General features: G+C 50.6%; 1 long non-coding RNA gene across 1 annotated transcript in view; it reads right to left on the bottom strand.

The window, feature by feature from the left end:
• The window catches only part of LOC121063090, a 21685-nt gene extending 11381 nt beyond the window's left edge, over positions 1 to 10304 (bottom strand). The window contains exon 1 of the long non-coding RNA XR_005815837.1: positions 10292 to 10304. This is a non-coding gene — a long non-coding RNA (uncharacterized LOC121063090). The remainder of the gene's footprint in view (positions 1 to 10291) is intronic.
• Positions 10305 to 11049: the final 745 nt, after the last annotated feature.

Raw genomic sequence — 11049 nt, 5'->3', positions numbered from 1 at the left:
AGAGCAAGCTCCTCATCTTGTATGCCTCCTGTGAAGTTTACCTTCCCAGAAGAATGTCTGCACAAGAACTATTTTATACTGATAGATAGGAAATTGTAAATAATAGTGTTAGTATTAATCCATATCATATGAATTCAATGAGAAATGATGAGGATCTTGCTAAGAAAACAATTAGACAGACTGCTGATAGATGGGCAAGCTGGGCTGCTTCTACCTGAAGCTCAAAACAGCAACTGTGTCGATGAGAGCAGTCTAATGATCAAAGAGTAAGTGGAGGGCAAACCAGGAGAACAATGGGAAGTGCGTAGGTCCAGACAGGCAGCTGGAAAGGGGACATTCAGTAGGGTCTGTTTGATCAAGACATGCGGATGTGCCTGGAAGATGAGGGAGCACACCATGATAGACAAAGCGATGACCAAGCAAGTACAGGTGAACTTCAGAATTTCTTCTCCAGCGATGAATATACATCCTGAAAATTCAAATTTCTTCATGATAGAAATTACACTTCATGTGTAATGTTTTATAGAAAGGATTGAAATGTTTGAGGTGATGAATAGATGCTTTTTTACTTAAGTACTAAAGAAATTACTGGGTATTCAGGCAGAGCTTTGCTGTCAGACAATAAGCAAACAGGACATGCAAGAGACCAGAGCCCTTTGGAGGATGCATATGGAGCCAGGTGGAGATACCAGAGCGTGTCCACTGCCAGCAGTGGTCTTTGTCCCAATAACTCCAGCCCAGCCCAACACATCAAACCCCTTCAAAGACAACACCCTAGTTCAGTGGGTTTTTGGGATTCACCTAAATTTGAAATGGCCACTGGAAAACCCAATATACTCTCCCTTATTCCTAGTTGACGGCTGAACATCCATTTACCATCACGGGTCATCTGTGGCAAACTCAGGCTGAAAGACTCATGAGCAGGACACTTCAAATGGCTGAGGCAGAACCCATCAGCTTACCCCAGTTTGTGAATCATTCCCTTCCAACAGGGATATGAAAGTAAAAAATGTGAAATGACCCGTCAGGTCAATGCACAGAGTACGGGAGAGTCCTACATACTGTGCTGTAGTGGTAGAAGGCAAAAAGCATTGCATTGTGCCTCAGAATAACCAAGGAGACCTAATCCAGTTCATCTGTGAGATAAAGCAAACATTCTAAGAATTGTAAAGGATGTTCAGCTGTGGCCTAACGTGAAGAAGGATGTTGATCGCTGGTGAAGGAACTGTCTTTTTGTGCCATAACCAATCTGGATTATGCAAGCACCACAACACCTAAAGGTAATATGTCCCATGTCTCTCTCATCCCACGGGACAGGGGAATGGAGCCGACAGCCAAGGGACACATTTGGGTGTGGAAGGTGGGGCCCAGCAGAGACAAGGAGTCAAGGCAGTGGGGTGAGGGAGGCCAGGAGAAGCAGCCCAAGGGGTGGTGCTGCTTGTGAGGACACATTTGTGCCAGCAGCCTGAGTGGCCAGCAGCTGTGCGCAGGCGAGGGGAGGCCAGGAAGTGCATGCCAAGAGCGCTCCTGCCAGCAGAGACAAGGCTGGGGCCGAGGGCAAGGGGAGAGGCAGGCGCAGGGCAGGGGGCTGCAAGGGCCATGCTGAGCTCCCTGCCCCTGCAGCAGCCACACTGGCCCTCAGCAGATGTGCTGGCCGGCATGCACTGGGAGGTCCTGGCGTGCATCAGAGAGCAGCAAGGAGGGCGCTGGAGAGGGCCGGGGTGAGGTGGGTGTCAGAGCCCCATGCGAGGTCTGGCTAGGGGTCCCCTCTGCTGCAGGCACCGCATGGAGCATGGCAGGAGGAGGGCAGGCAGGGCTCATGGCCACCTTGCTGCGGACAAGCCCCAGGCTGGGGGACAAAGCTTTTCCTGCTCTGCAGGCCCAGCAGCTCCTGCTTCGCCCCACATCCCCTGGCTTTGCCCTCTCCCTGCGCACCACGGGGCAGAGCCTGATCCTGGGCTCTTCCTGACATCCCTGCAGCTCCTGGCAGGCTGCGGGGAGGTGCCCCTCAGCCTTCCCTCCTGTGCTGCCAGGGCACATGGCTGCCTTCTTCCCAGCTCACTACCCACCAAGGAGATCCGACAGGGCTGCTTCCCAAGCTGAGCCTTGCCCAGAGTTAGTCCCCCGCAGAGACAGAAAATGGCCCTTGTCCTGGTGGCTTTTAATGGCCTTCCTGTCAATACATACTCTTCTCATCCTTTATCTCTTTTACTGAATTCAGAGGCCTAGGAGAACTTTTTGGTACAGACTACTGCAGAAAAATCATTGAGTCCCTCAGCTACATCTCTGCTTTTCCTCCACATTGCAGCTGGGCTCTTCATCCCACAACCTCTGCTGTACCTGAAGAGCAATTATGAGAAACAAGAGTCACAGAAAATGACTACCTGCTGGTTATTTTATTTAGTTAATTACAAAGAGCTTACCAGCACCTGTAAATGAGGTCTTTGGGTTAAAAAACAACAACAACAACAACAAAAACAGTAGAAGAAGTGAGACGAAGAAAAAATATTTTCATTGGAATAATATTACAAAGAATTAAAAGCAATTTTGAAATACATGAACAAAGGTGTTTCTGCCTTGCCTGGGTATATGTGAGGAAGATGTGCAGGTACCTCATTGATGGGGAAATACTGTATATTAGAATAACATCCTCAGTGCCTCCTTTAGCTCCTTGTTCCTCATGATGTAGATGAGGGTTTCACTGCTGGAGGCAACACTGAGTACAGAACTGAAACCACCAGGTCCAGGGATGGGAAGGTGATGGAGGGAGGCTTCACGTAGGCAACCATGGCAGTGATGCTATGCAGGGAGACCACGGCCAAGTGAGGGAGGCAAGTGGAAAAGGCTTTGAGCCAGCCCTGCTCAGAGGGCATCCTCAGCACAGCCCTGAAGACATGCACATAGGACAAGGCAATGAAAACAAAACTACCAAATGCTAAACAGACACTGAACACAAGTGCCCCAACTTCCCTGAGGTAGGGATCTGAGCAAGAGAGCTTGAGTTGAGCTTTAAGGAGAGCCTGAGGAGAGCTTTGACTCGAAACACATCTTTACTCGAAGCACATCTTTATACTTGCTGAGGGTGCACTCTATTCCATCGTCCAGGTCATTGACAAATAAGTTGAACATGACTGGACTCGGTGTAGATCCCTGGGGACACTGCTGGCTATAGGCCTTCAAATAGACTCTGTTCCACTAAGCACAACCCTCTGAATTCTGCCATCCAGCCAACTCACAATCCACCTCACTGACCACTCATCCATCCCACACTTCCTGAGCTTGCCTATCAGGATGTTATGGGAGACAGTGGTGAAAGCCTTGCTGAAGTCAAAGCAGACAACATTCACTGCTCTCCCCTCACCCACTCAGCTAGTCATTCCATCATAGAAGGCTATCAAATTGGTGAAGCATGGTTTCCCTTAGTGAACCCATGCTGACCACTCCTGATCATCTTCTTCTCCTCCACATGCTGGAGATGACCTCCAGGATGAGCTGTTCCATCGCCTTTCCAAGGATGGAGGTGAGGCAGACTGGCCTGTAGTTGCCTGGGTCCTCCTTCTTGCCCTTGTTGAAGAGCAGCATAACGTGAGCTTTATTCCAGTCTTCAGGCACCTCTCCTGTTCTCCATGACCTTTCAAAGATGATGGAGAGTGGGCCACCAGTAACATCCGCTAACTCCCTCAGCACTCATGGATGTATCCTATCAAGGTCCATGGATTTGTGGGTGTCAAGTTTGCCTAAGAGATCTCCGACCTGATCCTCTTCAACCAAGGGGAAGTCCTCGTTTCTCCAGATTTCCTCCCTTGTCCTTAAGATCAGAGATTCTGGAGGGCTGGTCTTAGCAGTGAAGGCTGAAGCAAAGAAGGCATTCAGTAATTCTGCCTTCTCTGTATCCTTTGTCACCAGGGCACCCACCTCATTAAGCAGTGGGCCCACATTTTCCTTCACCTTCCTTCTGCAACTGATATATTTGAAAAAGCCCTTTTTGTTGTCCTTGACACCCCTTGCAAGATTTAACTCCAAATGGGCGTTGGACTTCCCTGTCACTTCCCTGCATCCTCGGACAATGTCCCTATATTCTTCCCAAGTGGCTTGTCCCCTTTTCCACGTTATGTATACTTCCTTCTTCCATTTAAGTCATTCCAGGATCTCCTTGATCATCCAAGCAGGTCTCCTGCCCCCTTTGTCTGACTTTTTGCTCACAGGAATACATAGCTCTTGAGCTTGGAGGAGCTAGAGGTCAGTGCGCTATTGCTGCCGGTGCACCGTTGTGGCAGCCATCAGCACCTGCTCTTCTTCGGCTCTCAGCAACCCCACGAAAGAAGGGTCCTGTGTGAGACCAGGCAAGGTAGACAACTATTTGACGTTCTCTGTATTCAATGCAGTTATGCCATCAGCCCACTGGTACCCTTTTGTCTAGTTGTTTACCCTTAGAAAAAGCCAGAAACACAGTCTGGAGACATGTCATTAGGGTTACCCAATGATGTTCAAATTACTGAAGAGCTATCATGACTGGCCTGAAAGAAAGAAGAGAAGGTGCCATGCCTTGTTCCCTCCACCAAGTGGATTCATGAGTGTCGTACCAGTAGCACCTCAAATAATATTTATTGGTGCATATTTAGGGAAAGCATCACAAGCCCATATTTGCTTTCCTAGTGGTAACTTAGTAGTTTCTTGCAATATGTAGTTGCTTTACAGGTAGGGATTTGTAGCAATTTTTAATAAAGAGGTTTACGAAAACAGAACAAGGTGTCCGTGTGTACTATGGAATCCTACCAACCTACTACTGCGATCCATGGGCGGGCTGACCCTCATAGGTCCTGACCATTGTTACTGTGATGCCCTTGGAGTGGTCCTCAGAGCTGCAGGAGCAACCACAGACCTGGAGCTTGGTGACAGCCCTTTGCTGCAGAGAACAGACACAACCACAAGGGCTGGACCATTCAGATGCCCCAGTGCCATGAAACAGGATTTTTTTCTACTCAAGTCTGCTGCTCTCTCACACACAGCCAGGCCTGTGGCTCATCTCCCTGTGGAGGAGGAGGAGACAAAGCTCTGCTTGTGCCCCAGTAAGGGAGGAATATTCCACCTGCGGAAGGGCAGGGCTAGCAGGGAGGTGGCACAGGACAGGCACTGGCCTCTTTCTCTTACTCCCCACCCAGGGAGCATTGAGACTGCAGGTCAGTGTCCATACTGCCCACAGGTGCCTGCAGTCCTGTATCCTGAGATCCATTTTCTCTCCTTCTGTATGTAACATTTTTACTTTGTTTCTCACAGTTTGGGGCCAGCATTGGTTGCCCTGGTACCTGGCACTGAAAGGCTGTGTCTCACACCGTGTTTTTGTGGTGAGTTTTTCTGATTGTAGCAGCAGAGCATCAGCTAATTGCTTCTGGAAGACAACTGAAACAGCTTCTTCAGTGCATTCTTGAGCTCCTGGTTCCTCATGCTGTAGATGAGAGTGTTCACTGCTGGAGGCACCACGGAGTACAGAAATGCCACCACAAAGTCCATGTATACGGAGGAGATGGAGGGGGGCTTCACGCAGGCAAACACGATAGTGCTGCCAAACAGGGAGACCACGGCCAGGTGAGGGAGGCACGTGGAAAAGGCTTTGTGCCGGCCCTGCTCAGAGGGCATCCTCAGTACCGCCCTGAAGATCTGCACATAGGACAACACAATGAAAACAAAGCAGCCAGCACCTAAACAAAAGCTAAATGCAATACACCCAACTTCCCTGAGGTAGGCATCTGAGCAGGAGAGCTTGAGGATCTGAGGGGTTTCACAGAAGAACTGGTCCACTGCATTGCCTTGGCAGAGGGGCAGGGAAAATGTATTGGTCATGTGCAGGACAGCATCGAGAAAGCCACTGCCCCAGGCAGCTGCTGCTATCTTGGCACAAGCTCTGGTGCCCAGGAGGCTCCCGTAGTGCAGGGGCTTGCAGATGGCAATGTAGCGGTCATAGGCCATGACGGTGAGAAGACAAAACTCAGCTTCAAACAAGAAGACAAATAGAAAGACCTGGGCAGCACACTGTCCATAGGAGATGGCCCTGGTGTCCCAGAGGGCATTGGTCACGGCTTTGGGGAGAGTGGTGGAGAGGCAGCCCAGGTCGAGGAGGGCGAGGTTGAGGAGGAAGAAGTACATGGGGGTGTGGAGGCGGTGGTCGCAGGCTATGGCGGTGAGGATGAGGCCATTGCCCAGGAGGGCAGCCAGGTAGATGCCCAGGAAGAGCCCGAAGTGCAGGAGCTGCAGCTCCCGCTTGTCTGCGAATGCCAGCAGGAGGAACTCGCTCACAGAGCTGCTGTTGGCCATTTACTGGCTTTGGTCATGGACACTGCCAAATTAGAAAAAAAAAATAAAAATAGAGAGTGTTATGAGTAAAGTCTGTGAGCAAAATTCAGTTAATTCCCAATTAAAGCCTTACATTCCCTTTTTCCAAGAGGACCTTTGTCTATCTCCCTGTCTGGAGCCCTGCTTTGTACTTACTGAGTGTCCTGTACACTGCAGCTGCCTCTGCCCATCAGCTCCCAATGGGCCACCTCTGCTCCATTGGAGGTTCCAAGAGGGAAGGTTCCTAGGAAGTGGCTCCCTCTGTTGAGTGAGGGGTGTTTGGCTGTGTAACTCCGTGTGCGTCTTCCCTGTTCAATACCCAGGAGACAAAATCAGCAGGTGGATCATGCGTGTCTGGCAGGAGAGAACAGGGAGCATCTCCTCCTGCTTCACCCTCCTTGCACATCACTCCCTGTCAGAATCAGACACCACCATCTGCCATGCTGGGCAAGGAAGAGGAGCAGGCATGGGCAGGCAGGGCGGACCCAACCCAGTGCAGAGGCTGTGGTGTTGGTGAGGTAGAGCCTGTCCTCACACCCCTGTGCCATGTGCCCTGCATAGACAGCAGAGGGTAAAGAGCTCTGGAGAAGCTCTTTTCAAGGTGGAAAAAAGACGGTGGATGGGGGTGCAGCAAATGTGTCTACTTGCATAGAGTTTTATGTTTCAGACACCCCGTATTCTCAGCCCCCCAGCTTATCTCTGCCATGACAAAAGCTATGAGGGGAAGAGAGGAGAGCAGGGGCTGCTGCAAGGAAGGCGCCTATACTGCAGGGGATGGCAGGGAGGGAGCAGCTCCTTCCCAGGTCCGTTCTGCCTGCGGTTGTCACTGCCAGCAGCTGTCTCTGTCCCCATGTCTCCTCCCGTCCATGCTCACAGACCCCATCCCACCCGCTGTGTGCTCAGCTCTGCCCTGCAGACACCTCCCAGGGATGGGGCCAGCTCTAGGGACATCTCCCTGTCTGCAGCTCCTAAAGAGCAACTCAGAAAAACCCTGGTGCAGTCTGTAAGCAGAGAGAAGTAAAGGGATATGCTCAGGTTCATCACTAACCTGTTCATGTCTCAATATGCAAGGCAATAGGAAGCTCAGTCACCTGTGCAAACCCAACCACTCTGTTAACATAGAGTCTGCCCCGCAATCAGAGCAGGAAAGCACAGGCAGAGACTGCAGAAAGTGCCTTCTCTTCGCAGGCAGCCCCTGCCCTGCCCTTCCTCTGTCCAAGCCCCTGGGCTCCCCGGGCAGGCTGAGTGCTGAGCCTGGCAGGCGGCAGAGGCCTTGCCCCGGCACACAGCCCCTGGGGCACAGCAGGGACCCTGCTCTGCACCACAGCCCTGGGCACCCCTGCAGGTGCCCTGCAGCACCTTCTCCTCCACACCGCACAAGCCACGATTGACATCCTGGCAGCTCCTGGCCAGGCAGAGACGTCCCGGATTCAGGAGCTCCTTCCAGAAACCTCCCCTGCACTGTCCTGCAGCCAGAGACTTACCGTGTGCAGAGCTGTGAAGAATTTCTCCTGCACTGAGCTCTCCTCTGCCCGCACCCTCCAGGCTGCCTGGAATCCCTTTCTGCCTGGGTGCCTGCAGTCAGAGCCCCCAGCCCTGCTGCGCTGTGCGGAGGAGCTGCTCCTGGGCAGAGCTGTCTCTCTGCACCAGAGCCCTCTTGCCAGGAGCTCTCTCTGTCCCAGGAGCCCGGCCCAGCTCAGCAGCAGAGGCCCAGCCCAAGGCAGTGTAATCACCCCTCTGGTGGCTTTGGTGATGAGCCCACAAACCTCAGGCACTGAGAGACAATTGAAGAAATCTCTCAAGAAGTCCAAGTCAGATGCAAGTTTCATGGAGTGTCCCCCTGAGGGCCAGCACTGACATAGCCTCCCTTGGAGCTCGTTAGAGCAGAGCATTGGAGGCAGTGAGGACAAGTAGACAAAGGCAGTGTGAAGGTGTCACTGATGTGTAGGAAAACTGGATGCGGTTCACCAACACAACGGCTAAGCCTTGACCGCCAGCCCCCAGGAAGGGAGATCCTTTCCCTTCACACACTGCTCAGGGCTCTTCCTGGGGAAGCAGGAGATGGGGATGTGCATTGCCAAGTGCAGGAGAATGGTACAACCCCTGCCTGGTTCATGGGTAGGGGTAAGGAGGCAATGAGGCCCTTGTGCTTTAATGATAGGCTGTCTCCTCATGGGTGTCAGTGGCAGAGACAAGAGCCAGAGCCATGGACACAAAGATCACGCTCTTGTTGGGACTTTCAGCCTTTCCAGTGTCCTTCCTCCTCTCCACACCAGGCTGTCCAAGGGACTCACAGACCTGCACCTCTTTCTCTGCTGGCTGTAAACCCTTGACCGTGTGGTGCCACACTGGATCTGAGCTGAGTCTGATAACTCAGATTTTCTTGATGGCCATGCTCCTCGTAAAGCAGCTCTGTAGGAAGCTGGCTTGGTTCCTGGTGAGCAGGCACCACAGCTCGTATGGCATCCCTCGTGGTGCTGATGCCCTCCTCCTCCTGGACACTGCTCACTCAGCATGGTCCCAGTCTGCCCTGATGTGTGGGGTTCCTCTTCCTCCAGTGCAGGACTAGGCTCTTCTCCTTGTAAATGCCAAGACGTTTCTGTAGTCCAAATCCTGCAGTTTCTCAAGGTTCCCCTGGACTGATGCTGCATTATGTCAGGTGTTAATATCTGCAGGCAGATGGCTGACTCTGATTATGCCGTCTCTCACAAGGTAACAGCAGCAGGAGTTTGCAGGACAGTTTGGCCAATACAGGAGTAAGTAGTTGAATGGAATTGCAGCACAGAATCACAGAAGAGTAGGGGATGGAAGGCTTCCCAATTCCACTTTTTCTGCGCTTCCTTCTCATGCATGCTGTTATTTTGTCTGGAACTGCGTCCTATATACAAAACACTGCACCATACCAGCTAATAGGAAGAAAATCAAGTCTATCCCAGCCAAAACATGGACAATATCCACCCCACATTCCATACCATTTGCATCTTGCTCAGCTCCAGTACTTTCCAATTAATCACCACCACCTTTTCTCTTTTGATATACACACTGAGATATCATGCCCTTAGTCTATTGGTGTCTTGGTGTTGGCTAGAATCAAATTAATTTTCCTCCTAGTAGCTGGTATGATGCTGTGTTTTGGATTTAGCATGAGAAGAATGCTGATTACACACTGATGGTTTAGTTGTTGCCCAGCAGTGGAGGGCTGGGGGTGCCTGAGAAGCTGGTGGGGACAGAAGCAGGACAGCTGACCCCAAGTGGCCAAAGGGATGTTTCGTACCACACGACGTCATGCTGAACAATCAATATGGGGTGGCTGGCCAGGGTAGGGGGTACCACTGCTGCGGGACAGGCAATCATCATCATGATCGTCATCATCATTGTTCGTATTATTTGTCTTCCCTTTCTGTCCCATTAATCTGTCTTTATCTCAACCCATGATTTTTTTATTTTTTTCCCCTCCTCATTCTCTCCTGCATCCGTTGGGGGTGTAGCAGGGTGTGTGTGTGAGTGAATGGCTGTGTGGTGCTGATCTGCCTGCCGGGTTAAACCACACTCTTTTTGGTGCCCAACATGGAGCACAAAGTTTGAGCCAATGACAGATCTGACCACAGCATGTTAAAAGAAAGCTTTTATAATCATTAGTTGATTTTAATGGTTGCTGATCACAAAATTGATTTTCTTTTTTTTCTTTTTCTTTTTTTTTTTTTAATCTCAGGTCTGTTGTGTTTGATTTCAGAACTGTGTTGTTGTCCTGATTTCAGTTAGGACAGAGTTAATTTTCCTCCTAGTAGCTGGCAGGGTGCTATGTTTTGGATTAGAATGAGAAGAGCGCTGATAACATGCTGATGTTTTAATTGTTGTAGAGCAGTGCTTACACCAAGCCAAGGACTTTTCAGCCTCTCTCTGTCCTGCTAGCGAGCAGGCTAGGGATGCAGCAGAAGCTGGGAGGGGACAGACCCAGGACAGCTGACCCAAACTGGCCAAAGGGGTATTCCATACCATCTGACGTCATGCTGAACAATATATAGGGGTGGCTAGCCGGGGTGGAGGGGTGGCCGGCTGCTCGGGGATAGGCTGGGCATCGGTCAATGGGTGGTGAGCAATTGCATTGTGCATCACTTATTTCGTACACATTATTACTATTAATACTATTATTATTATTATTATTGTTGTTATTCTTTTCCCTGTCTTAATAAACTGTCTTTATCTCAACTCACAGGCTTCACTTTCCCGTTTCTCTCCCCCATCCCGGAGAGGGAGGGGGGAGGGTGAGCGAACGGCTGTGTGGTGTTTGACTGCCAGCCGGGCTAAACCACAACAGCCCATTTGGCGCCCAACGTGGGGCTCGAAGGGTTGAGATAGACAGATTTGACCAGAGTGTGTTAAACTAAAATTGGTATAAGTATTCGACCTGCTTAATAGTTGCTAGTCACAATGTTGATTGCCTTAATCTCAAGTCTGCTGTGCCTGTTTCCCAAATTGAGTTTTATAGCAAGTTACTTTCTGTATGTGCCCCCTGTCGTGCTGTTTATCCTTTCCGGGCCCTGGTTTAAGATTGTTATGGTACTGTGTGGTGTAACGATGGCTTATGAAATGATGAAGTATCTGGTCATGACTCTAACCTGGTATTTGTACTCAGCACTGTCGTCGACTCTGTACTTCGGAAACCATATCTCAGAAACTATTAGCAATTACACCTATTGCCTTTTTTCATCAGGGAGT

This window comes from Cygnus olor, unplaced genomic scaffold (genome assembly GCF_009769625.2).
Source record: "Cygnus olor isolate bCygOlo1 unplaced genomic scaffold, bCygOlo1.pri.v2 S102, whole genome shotgun sequence".
Classification (NCBI taxonomy): Eukaryota; Metazoa; Chordata; class Aves; order Anseriformes; family Anatidae; genus Cygnus; species Cygnus olor.
This window is presented reverse-complemented; position numbering and strand designations above follow the sequence as displayed.